Raw genomic sequence first — 13,206 nt, 5'->3', positions numbered from 1 at the left:
TGCTAATGATGGACAGAGACCAATAGTGGGTCTTTGAATTCTTTCAACACAGAGAATGGAATTCCTTTCCTCTCCCCCAGCCTTCACACTTTAGTTGGAAGCTGTTTCAAAACCTGGAGACAGAAGGTCACCTTTGGGGGATTTCTACTCTGCTGGGAGATTTCAGGACAGAATGGGAGCCCAAAATGAGCTGTTTTCTGTGTCCCCTTTCTTCCTGAGAGGAAGGGAGGGGCCTGTTTCCCACCCACTCCCCTGGGAAGTTCTGTGTGGAGTCTTAGCTGTCCTAAGGGGATCTGCAGGAACAGCAGGTGTGAAGGAGCCTGGCATCAATGTCCTGAGCAAAATGAGCATCTCTCCTCTCTTGCCCACCTTTACGAGTGAGAATGCCGCCCCCAGGGGAAGGTCAGAGAAACCCACCAGAACGCTGGCTCTGTGTCTGGATGCTTTAGAGCCGCATCCTAAATGTTTGGCGCTTGCTCTCACAATATGGGCCTACTTAGGAACTCATCTATGGGCTTTTAGGTAAGACATGCATCATTTTTTACACTTACATTAGTATCTTACCATTTTCAAAAACACTTTAAGAGACATTTCTCAATCATGATATTCTCCCTTTGAAGTAGCGATCGGTCATTGCCATTTTTAGATAAAGAGACAGAGGGTCAGAGAGGATGTAGGTCTCTTAAAGTTGCCTGGGTGGTGGGTGCAGGTTTAAGGTTCCTATAAAAAAAGAGGCATATTCCTACCTTACCTGGTGGGTGCCTCTGAATTAGTACACATTCACCACCGGACTAGACACCAGCTTGCTTCTGTACTGTACCATGAGTTTAAAGAGATGCATCAGATTCAGGGGAAGCTTTGAAGATGGTTGGTGTTTGGAGCAGCTTCTTTTGGGGGGCCCTGGATATGGGGAGAGTCTGTCATGAACTAGCATGTTTCTGACTTTTTACTATTAACAGACCTTTTGTAACTCAGACATCAGGTAGGGTTTTAGTGTCCAAAAACCTTTAGATAAGATGGCTCTGCTCCCACCCCCTCCAAAATGTCCCATGTGAATATAGGGCCCTTTACAATAATTGGGCAGATTTCCAAAGGGCTGACGCATCCACTCTTGCTTCTTGCTGAATCAGTTCATCTTGGAAATTGTCTTGATGGCCTTCTGCTGTTTGGGACAAATGATACAATCGAGGGACTCAGCCATGGTCCTTAACTTCTTCAGACAAACCACGCATCCATGGGGTGCATGTGTGCATGCTTGCCGTGAAGACCACTGACGGTTTGGTCTGAGAGGAGCATTTAGTTATCACCTTTTGGCCCATTTTCCCACCTGGATTCCCATTTCCCCCTTGTTGAAAGCCTCTTCGCTCCTCCTTTCTCTCCCCCCCACATGCCCCGCCTTGCCCAAGCTCCTCTCAGTTTCAATGCATTTCAGCATAGCTCCCTCCTTTGTTTCCTTCTGATCCACGCGCTCACGGGTCTCCCCTGCCCCCTCAAGCACCTTTCCACGGATGTTTTCCTCCAAAAGATGCTTCCCTCCGCACAAGGAATTCTGAGGCTAGCTGAATCGGCATTTTCTCTAACCCAGTATGTAAATAAACAGTGGCAAGTAAGAGAAACCAGCCTCGAATGTCCGGTTGGCCTCAACGTCATAGGAGTGGTAACAGCGGTGTTAACACCTTACAGTTCTTGAAAGTCCTCAAGCTTTCAGCATGCTTTGCCTATGCAGTAGCATATTTTAGCCACACAGTAATTCCTGCTATCCCAATTTTCAGATGAAGAAACCAAGGGTCACACAGAACTAGAAATAAGAGTGCAGGCTTCCTGATGCCTCCAGAGCGCTTTCTCTGCCATATCAGTGTGTGTCCAACTCTGCTGCCGTCCATACTTCTGCAGTTGTTGGTTTCCATGTTTGATTGTTACACAATGGATCAGACCTGAAAATTTCAGCCATCCGGATTTATATGTGCAACTGGCTTTGCTGGGACTTAAGCTCTGAATAACTGACTTTCTGCTTTTTTTTTTTTTTTTTTTTTTGACAACCCAGCACTTTCAACCAGCATCCCCCGGTGGGCTCCTGGGTCCCCCGCCTTTTGTCATTTCTGGAGGTCCAATGACATTGTTTGGTGAAGGTTGCAGCCTTGCAGGAGCAGGTCACAGGGCCACATTAAATGTGTGACCTGGGTGTTTTCGAATTTGGACTAGTTTTCCTTCTTCATTGGCTGCTACAACCAGCCCACATGGATAGTGTTGAGCAGCTTTTTCTACATAATATTTTTCTCAACCTGGAAAGTCTTCATCACACAGGACCAAAGAGATGTTAAAGCTCAGCAAGGCAGGGGTTAAATGATCTTACCGACAGGATTTCAAAATCAGGCTGCAAGCTAGTTTTTGGTCACCTCCCCCACCTCTTTATGTAGCTATCTCCACTTTCTCAATACATTATCTGGACCATTATGGAATCCATCAGCAGAGGTGCCATGACCTCTGGATGACCGTGACCTGCTGATGCCCTGCCATGCACTCCAATTACTAGGATCTGTAGAGGTGGCCACAGCCTTGTGAGATATTCTAAACCTTACAGCTGTGTCACGTCCTTACCTATTTCCATTGGCATTGGGTGACTTCTAGATCCTGCTAGCGTTTCTCTTCACATGTGACATGTGTTCATTCTGAAATAAAAACTACAGAGCTGTGGTTGGTCTCTTTTATTAGAAAAGAGTGATTATCGACTGCCTGAGCTGTTTTTCTTGGGTGATGGGCTGTAAGAAGGCACAGTGAGAATGTGAGGCAATTGGTTAATTTCTTTCCTACCAGCAATTTTTTTTTTTTCATATTGTTAGGGCCTCTAGAGTTGTATTGACTTGATTCTTCCAAGTTTCTCTGGTTATCTTTGAGACTTCATCTTCATCCCCAAATTGTCAGTGGCTGTGCAAAAGGTTTAATGGTTTTGGTAATATTTTGTAGTATTTTGTATTTTTGGATAATAAAAAGGTCACTATGCTTTGCATTTTAGAAGCAAAAGAAAATTAAACACCTGTTACATAATATGCTCATGGCATTATAAACCAAGTCTTTCTACTGGAGATAATGCCCCAAGTTGTGCTCGTTCCCATTTGCTGTGATTCACGCAATGATTGCACATTAAACCATCTTCTTCTTCTTCTTTTTATAAAACTCAGAAATATATTAGGTTGAAACCTATGGATTTGCCTATTTTGTAGATCAAAAGCACTCAAATATTGGCAGCATCATATAGTCCACCTGTATCAGCAGCCCAAGGCAAAGCCTGCTGGGAAGCAAGAGAACTCATTTATCGAATGGCTCTGTCTCCAGGCAGAATGGTATTTCAGTCATACACAGAGAAACTCTTAACTCGCACTTTTTAACATTTGCAGTCAAAGAATGAAGTTCCTGATGTAGTTCTGGGATGCTAAAGGATTAATTATTGGTATCCAAGCAGGGAACGAGTCATTCTGGAAGCTTCCCAGAAGGGGCAGGGATCCCTGCTCTTCAGGATCTGTTAGGACACCTTGCACACCGTGTCTCTCTTGGTAGGTGTAATCGGGGTTTTCGTAACATAGAAAGATTCTCCGTTCCTTTCACCTCTGGTCACCCAAATCTTTAATTCCGCGTTCATCACAGTGAGTGAAGATTGACTCTGGTTCTCCATGTGCTTGAAACTGTCTCAGATCTTAGCCTTGACTGTGGCAGTACAAGCTGTTAAACAGCCTGCCTTGGCTACCTTAGCAGGGAGATCCTCTAAAGGAAGACAGGAACCTGCTTTACCCAAGCAATGAGATTTCCAGACAAAGCAGAGTCCTGGGGATAGTCTCTGGACTCTGGTGGAGGTTTCCTGATGTGTGTATCAAAGCCAGATGCTCAGGGTGTCTGCCCTCCCAGACTCTTCTGTGCCGTCAGAGCCTGCAGCCCCTTCCCACTCCACTGTCCCTTGGCCAGCAGCTCATGATGCCCAGGGGATTCAGCTCAGGCTGTGCGTTCACTAGAGCCAGTGCTTAGTCCACATATTAAATTTGTTCTTTAATAGATTCACTCTTTTGTTGCCAATAAAAATGTATCTCCCCAGCCCTGGGTATGTTTATAAGCTTGGGAAGGCAGGAGCTTGAGAGACTAAGTATATTTGTGATGAAACACGAGGCAGCCTCTTTCCATTTGCCTAGGAACCGAACTCAGGACCTTTGGATCCTGGAACATTCTTCCAACAGTAATGGCACAAGGTTTGGATGTGGGATAAATGACCCCAGGAATTTCTGTGCAATATGTAAACCCTGTTGAAATGAGATGAAAGCACCCAGTACAGTTCTAGCCCTCATAAACTTCCACTGGATGCAGAAAAGGTATAGAAAAATTGACTAAAGAGAGTGATGGGAGTCTCATAGGTCAGAAGGTCTAGGTTCAAGTCATATATCAACCCCTTGTACGTGTATAAGCTTAGACAGGCCACTCTTTCAGGATTTCAGTTCCCTCACTTGCAAAGTGGGGAGCCTGTACTTCCCAGGATGGTCTCCTGGTTGTAAAATGCAATCTTGGGAGGCAAGAATGCTTTGAATAAAGGATGACACATCTTGGGGTGTTGGGTGTCTTATACCCTCCAGATCTGATTCTTATTAGGCCTTGTATATCTTGGCATGATTGGAGAAAGGGCTGGGCTAATATGCCTTAGAAGTAGATGTTTCTTAAAATTGATGAGCGGCTTTGAGTCCCTGCCAGTTTCTTACCCAATCATCAGGAAGTAGCTGTGCTGGGAAAGGGCTGAAAGGGGCTTACAGTGGGCTGTCTGGCCACCCCCCCTTACTGAAGATCTTCCTTTCCAACAAGCCTTGGCCCCCACCCTCCTACAGCTTATTAATGAGGGAGCTGGATCCAAACCCAGTTTTCCAGGCTCTGGTGAAAGCCGCAGCCCACTTAAATCACTTTCCTGTGGCCTTTAACCTAAAAAGATTACATTTTGGGGATGGGGGTGGGTATTGAGCAGCAGAGTACCAGCCTGCTGTCAGAGGACAAAATCAAATTTTTTATGTGATGTTGCTGCATTAAAAGAGCCAATCTTGTGTCATGTAACAAGTGAATAATGGCTCTAGCCTGTGATGTCAAAATTTTCCACACGTCTCATAAATAAATCCAGCCACACCCCTCCCCCCAACCACCACCCAAAGGCTATCCGTTTTTGAACCTCAGCTTGCATCCCAAATTAAGAATGCATTCAGATTCAAGGTTAAAGGTACAGTATCCCCTTTCAAAAGGCACATGTCAGTGTCTCTGCTGAGCATGATAAATAACATTTGAAACAGGCTATCAGTTGTCAAGAGGACGCTTCCTCCTCCTCCTCGTCCTCCTCCTCTTCTTTTTTGACCCAACTTTGCTGAAGATCTGATCCTTTGGAAAGAATAGATGCTGTATTAGGCCAAGATTTGATGAAATTTTCTTTAAAGAAAACCACTTGAGTGAGATTCCCTAGGGGGAAAAAATCACACAGTCAAATAGTCCAGTGGCCCTTAAGAGCAGAGAAGCTAGATCCAGCACAGCTGCAATTAGGATTAGCAGCATAAGCAAGCCAAGAGCTTTTTCTTGCAAGAAGCCTACCTTCACTTGAGACCCGTCCGCTTGCATTGGGGATGCCAGGCACAGACCTGGACACAAGTCAGAAAACCTAAAATGTTGTTTGCTGAGGAGATTCTGCCTTTTCATGATCCATTGTGACCAACCCAGGTGACTTTCGGAAATAAGAATTCAAACCATCCTTGGGTCTAGCACACCCAGGATTGTTCCCTGTCTTGTAATGTTAAAAGATTGGCCAGTGGTCAGCATACAGGGAGATTTTTTTTTCCCTGTAAAATCCAGTCTCTTTGAAAGCTCCTTTGCTGAAGCAAAGCTGCCTCTTTATTCCCCCTAAAGGACAGAACGCTTTTTTGTTTTTTCATTTTAGAGGGGGCCGGGGGAGGGGATGGGGGGGGCGCACGTGAGGGCTGAGGACCAGAGCAACGAAAGGAGGGGCCTTCGGCTTAATTTTCATGGAGACCCAAGTCCCCCCCCACCCCCACCCCCGTCTGCTGGCTCCGGCCCTCTCTTCTCTCCCCACCTCACAAACAAAGGCAGCATCTTTCTCAGATAATGCCGCGTGTGTCAGAAGCAAACGTTCTGGGAATGTACATGGTGACCTGCTCTGTGTAACAAACGTCAACCCCAAACCATACAGAAGTCGCTACATCTGTTTTGGCTTTGTTCGCAGCACAGAGGGGAGGGGGGTGCACTCCATGGTCAAGGGCCAAACTACATGTCATATTTCATTACCTTCATTAGCTACTACAGAAGGCTGCATTCAAAGAAAAGGTTGGTATTAACTCTTGAGCTGCCAGGCTTTTCCAACAGCCATTTTCACCTTCACCTACTGCTTGCCAGAGCCGTTGGCTCATGCTGTGGGCTCTGATTTAACTAAACTGTAAATCAGCCTTGAGGTCCACGATTTCACCTTCTTAACTTAAAGGAGGCAAGCTACTGTTTTATCCTAGGTAGCTACTTACAGGATGGCTGAACATCTGGAACCTATTAGGACAAATGCTAGTGTAAACCCAATGGGGAAAGCGTATTTAGAATTAATAAAACTTTCCCTTCTTATTTTGTCTGCAGTTGTCTTTTTCTTTTCCCCCTCACATTAGTTCTATGATTTAGTATTGCCAGCTCATTTCTTGGTTGCTGTAGTGAGATAAGGTGATACTGCTACCTAGCTATTTGGGGGAAGACCTTTTCTTGGTAGGCTTTCTCGTGATGACATTGGACTCACATGGTCCCCATCCTTAGAAATAAGAACCCATTTCCCCATATTCATGTTGCATTTCTTAAGGTATGCTTTGCAATTTCTGAAATAAAGTGGGTGAAGGAATAAAGTAGACCTTTGTACTGCATGACTATAAAAATGGTCAGTTTTCATGCTGCATATTGAATACATCAGGGTTCTACTGAAAATCATCTGTGGCCAGCACATGCTGTTATTTAATGTTATGAAGAATGGCCAATTGGCCAGCATAGGTCAGAACACACCTGGACTGTGGAATTAGGAGTCTGGAATTTTGATTCTTTATCCTGGCTCTGCTATTGATTTATTGCCTGGTATTAGACAAAGCTCTTGCATTTAATTCTCCCATTTGTAAACTACAGATCATTATACCATTGCAAGGGTACTAGGAACTCGAATGACTTCATCACAAGATACTTTGAAGACAGCACTTTAGAATACCATGCCTCTTAGAATGCTGTGACACCCATTTATTTTCATTAATACACACTTGAAAGATACACACCAGAGATTTGCAAGCATAGTCCCCAGATCAGCTGCATTATCATCATCTGAGAACTTGTAAAAAAAAAAGTGAATTCTTGGCCTGTGGACTGATTGAATCAGGGACTCTGGTGGTGAAATAATTCTGATGCACGCTGGAGTTAAGAACCACTGATCAATAGATTTGGCTTCAAGTCTAGGAGCTAAGCCCACAAAGCTCTATCAGCCTAAACACATGTTCGAGTGGAAGCTCAGCTCAACCAGGATTGAATGGTGGCGTCTGAAAACCACTCTCGACCTGGAAGGAACGTGGGCCCTCTCCAGTTCTGACTTGTGGACGATGCCGGTGCAAAATATTTTTCTGGTTTTGGAATGAGTTTAATAATTTCTGCTGAGCATTATGGGCACCCAGAACTCAACAGTCCACTTATCAGCTGGTGTCTGTCTAATGAGGTCTTGGATGCTGTTTAACCTGCTAGAGAAATAAACCTCTATTGAAGACTGACAACTAGCATGGGAGTAAGGCTTGGATTTGGGACTTGAGAGTACACAGATGCAGAATGATGCCATAGAAGGAGACACCTGGAACTTCTTTGGAGTTGAGGTATGAACATGGAAATAGTTACTTGGCCTATTGTACCCTTTGAGATGGAAGGAAAGGTGTCATGGCAGCAAATAATGTTCTCTTTCAGAAATACTGAGCTCTTGGGACTGAGTCCCAGGAGTCATCCTTTCCTGTTGTTGTAGAGGGAAAACTACCCAAAGAACGGACACCCAGAGGTGTGATCTAGTTTTGTAAATGAGCAGCAATATGTAAATTTTATAATTTACAGGAGTATAATGCAGGAATATAAGGTGTAGTGTCTCTCTGAATCTAGCGCTGTTTGTACCTTTAGTGACTCTTTTCCTGAAGCAATTAAATTACACTCATTTTCTCATCTCCCTTTGGTGTTGCAGGTTTTCATGAGACTCAAGACACATTCTGAAGTTGAAAGAATGGCCAACAATTATGACAATTTTTTTGTTCCCATTTTTTTTTTTTTAAACCTCAGACCAGTCACCTCAATTCTTCCTCCTTTAAATTTGTCCTAAGTTTGGTCCTACAATGAGACCTTTTGCATGGCAAGTTTCAGCCTGGAGCAAATTTTTATGGCTGAATTATAAACCCTTGAAAATAGGGGTTTATAATGGAAACGCTGACACAACCTTAACTCTAGCGGCGAGAATGCAATGCAATAATAAATGAGGCAGAACAGCAAAGTGCTGCTTTTAATTTATCATTTAGTAGGAGAAAAAGGCCTTGTTTACTTCTTCTTTTTCATCTTCTTCTCTGCTTCCAAGACTTGCAACCATTATTTTGAAATGTATTTTATAATAAAACCTCAGTGGTTACGTTGCCTAGGGCTTGAGTGTCCATTTTAGAAAGGGAAAAAAGGGAGAAAGAGAGAAATTTTTGAGGCCTAAGAAGCATATTCTGTTGACAGATGATGTTTTGACTTCACAGTTGCTCTCTGGCAATGCATTTATTATGGAACAGATCGGATACTCTGCTATGATCCAAAAGTACCCTGAACATATGATTCTATTTGGACATATCTATAATAGCAGCAGTCAAAATAATAATAATATTTGAAATGCCTTCTAGCCCTTTTTATTCCATACATCAGTGTGTTTGGACCACACAGATGACAGCCTTTGGAATCAATTATGTCCCATAGCTTAGTATCTTTTCTCATTTCCTATATTCCCATTGTGTGGATGGAGAAACTGAGGTTATTCATTGCTGGTGTGATTTCTATAAATTCATTCCTTAATGGGTCTCTGTATACTAAGCACTAGGCTGGAACACAAAAGAGCATACCCTCTGCCCTCCAAGAATTTACAACCTAATGGACAGAGAAAACATATATACACAATTGTGTGAAACATTGTAGAAGCCTGCTGTAAATTCACTTTATGACATGGAGAGGCATTCACTTATTCTCAGCCCTGACTCCATCATCCCTATATCTTCAAAAGGGCCAAAGGATATCAAATCTTTTACATATGCCTGGCTGGGTATTTTAAACTCTCAACTACTTTCACTGTGTGTAGGAAGATGACCTTATGGCTGCAAACCTTCCTCCCTTTTCTTGCAGCTTCTACTCTAGTTTGAGTAATAGGAAGGCTCAAGAGAATAATGGGAGGTAGGAGGAAAATTGAGCTGTGGTATTTATTCCTCTGGCTCCCTCGTTTTCTGGCTTAGAACTGGTTCCATTTCTCTACTGAAAACCTTAGTGCCCAGTCCACAGCCCTCTCCTACAGCTCCTGGTCTTACTAGATTTTGGCAACCCTGCCCTCCCTTAGCAACTTCAGGCCTAGGAATGATAATGTCTTCCTGCTCTTGCTAGCCCTGGGATGCTTCACTATCTCTTCTGCATTTCCCTAAACCCAGGTTACACCTCTGCAAATAGTTCGTTCTTTCAGCTCTTCTCAATTACCCCATTCAAGTGTGTGCAAATTACTTTCTGCTGGGTTCTTGGCTGATAAAATAGTTTATATATATATATAGAGAGAGAGAAAGAGAGTGCACACGTGTGTACATACACATTTATGCACTTCAAGAAAACAGATCATTTAGGCAGATTTATAGAATATGTCTGTCCAGTGTTGGGATTTGTGGTGAGTACATTATGAAGTCACTTCTAACAACTCCTAGGCCAGATAATGCATCCATCATGCAAGGCAGCAAGCCCCTGAAATTACAGCAGATTTACAACATAATAAACTTTCATTTAGATGAAGCTAGATGAAACTTATTCCCTGGACTAAACAAATGTGTATGAATATCTAATGAACCTGGGTCTTGCCCAAATTGGGAATGCTGGCATGGAAATATTAGAGAGGATGAAGCCAGGAGACACAGAAACACCATTCTGTAGAACATCCTAAGGAGCAGGAATAGTGCTTATATTACTGCCATCAATTTTCTTGAGTCATCCAGAATGGAACATATAAGGCCACTTGCTGAGGTTGATCTGTGTTGCACCCACTGTGTAGATTCCTGTGTTCATTTTAATCATGGCATGTCTTGTGCTTTGTTGAAGAGTTTACATTGTCTTTTGCCTTCCTCTCTTGAACTGCAGTGGATAATTCAGTCATAATCATTTCTTAGCATTCTAGAGAGCAAGTAACCCTAATGTTAGAATGGAAGTGGTTCACCAAAGATATCTCCTAAGAAGATATAATTCAGAAATATGGAATCCAGACAGATGGGTTTATTGCTGTGCTATCTCTCAAAGCCTTACTAAAATGACAGTTTAGATATAAAAAAGCATACAATCATAAGAACAATAAACAAGAGGAAATGATGGCAGATAAGAAATGTCAACAAACTCTTGGAAGTTGGGAAACAACTCGAATGATGGCAACAGATTTAGTGGAAGACAGAAAGATGGAGCTACATGTCTGTGAAACATGTAGCAAGGTCAAGAACTGAGCAACTTTGAGGTACTTGAACAATAAAGATTTTGCTTTTCAAGGTACTGGCTATCTCTATGGGTGTGCAAATGGGTAGGACCAGGAAGAGAACTAGTTGGAAGTTGCATAAAAGATAGTTGATCCTCCGGAGTCTTCCACTCTGTCATTCTGGTAAAGACCTCTTTGCCCTACTACTTCAGAAACTTGCAGTTCTGGAGAGGCTGAACAGGTGCTCACTTGGGGAGTCAGGCACAGCTGAGTGAGCATACAATTCCATGCATGCGGCATTATATTAAGTCTGCCTACTGAATGGTTAGACCTCCTTGCCCTTGTTTGGCACTTGGTTGTAGAACATTGTTGAGCAGGCTTATCATCTCCAGGCTAGAGACTGGAAAAGTCCTTTCTGAGGAAGTTGACCATTCCAAGAGAAAAGATCAATAGCTACTGTTAGCTGGATCCCAAAGTAACAAGCAGGTCCCTTTCTGAGTACAGAGACTATTGCACAAAGAACTATCTATGGCTTTTTACAAAGTGTTTGCTTTTAAAATATGAATGAACAGACAATGTTCCTCAGACATTTAAGGAAAATTTTACCTTGATGATAGGAACAAAGAGGAAAAAGTAACTCAGAGGAGATATAAACACTGCAGAAACAAGAAAACATAAAAACAAAATTAAGATACATGGAGAGAACCAGGAAGATGCCACATTCATGAAATAAGAGTAAGGTGCTGTTAAAAAAGAAAATCCTTGTGGATCAGTGGATTAAAGATTCAGCATTGTGCCAATATGGAGATAGTATGGAGGTACCTTAGAAATCTATACAGAGAACTACCATATGATCCAGCAATCCCGCTCTTGGGCATATATCCAGACGAAACTTTCCTTAAAAAGACACATATACCTGCATGTTCATTGCAGCTCTTGTCACAACAGCCAAGACATGGAAACAACACAAATGTCCATCAACAGATGATTGGATTAGGAAGATGTGGTAAATATACATAATGGAATACTACTCAGCCATAAAAAAGAATGATATAAGGCCATTTGCAGCAACATGGATGGAACTAGAGACTCTCATACTGAGTAAAATAAGTCAGAAAGACAAATACCATATGATACCACTCATATCTGGTATCTAATATACAGCACAAATGAACATTTTCACAGAAAAGAAAATCATGGACTTGAGAATAGATGTGTGGTTACCCAGGGGGGAAGGGGAGGGAGTGGGAGGTATTGGGAGCTTGGGATTAAGGGATGCAAACTATTGCTCTTGGAATGGATTTACAATCAGATCCTGCTGTGTAGCACTGAGAACTGTCTAGATAGTTACTTCACAGCCTGACAACGGAGAAAAAATTATGTATACATGTATGTATAATTGGGTCCTATGCTGTACATTGGAAAAAAAAACAATTAAAAAGATTCAGCATTTTAGAGCTGTGATGTGGGTTCAATCTCTGGCCTGAGAAATTCATGCTGTGGGCATGGCCAAATAAGGCCCCCAAGTACCCAAGCAAGAAGTGAATATAGCAGAAATTTCATATAAGTTGGGATTAAAAATTTCAGAGAAGAAAACAGTCCCAATCAGCATCAAATTCTCAATGGAAGTTCTGGAAATTAGAAAAGAAAAAAAAGAATGTTATGCAAAATTATTTCCAATGTAGAGCTTAATAACCAGTCAAATTCATGCATGAGGGTAGGATTTATTTTATCTGTCCCTTTTCTCAGAAAGTTATTGAATAATGTAATTTACCAATAAAAATGAAATAGTTTAAAAAAGAAGACAGAAAGATCTAGGAAATGGATGATTCAATACTAGAAGGCAACCAGAGCGCTCAGCATCATGGGGAAAAAGATACCTCAGGATGATAGCTGGACAGAGGCTTGAAAGAGAAATACATCTTATCTGGAGTGATAAGACATAGGGATCCAGGGTATGTCTGAGAAAAAAAATGAACAGATAAATAATTTGATATGTTTACATGTTTTCATAAGATATTGGTAAACATGGCAGAGAATTTGGGAATAAATTAATGCTAGATATGTAGAAAGAAAAAAAACCCCTTGCTGTACAGTGGGAAAATAAAAAAAAAAAAAGAGTAATCACAAGTGGTAACTGATAATCTAAAAAAAAAAAAAAAAAAAAAAAAACCAAGGACATTACTAACTCCCGGAAAAACAAAAAATTGTGCAAGAAAAGAACTATAATTATAATAAATCATGAAGCTTATATGTGAAAGATGTTTCTATAATAATAATGACAGTTATAGACAGGAAGACATTTTAAGAAAAAATTGTTATGTAACTATATCAAAAGATAGGTAGTTATACATGTCACTCCTACTCGGAAACTGGTCCCCAGACCTCGCCATTTGGCCCTGTCCAATTGCAAGAGAGCTGAGAACTGTGGAGAGCCACAGATACTTAGCAAGAAGCTGATGATT

The sequence above is a fragment of the Sus scrofa genome, chromosome 6, assembly GCF_000003025.6.
Source record: "Sus scrofa isolate TJ Tabasco breed Duroc chromosome 6, Sscrofa11.1, whole genome shotgun sequence".
NCBI classification, from domain to species: domain Eukaryota; kingdom Metazoa; phylum Chordata; class Mammalia; order Artiodactyla; family Suidae; genus Sus; species Sus scrofa.
This window is presented reverse-complemented; position numbering follows the sequence as displayed.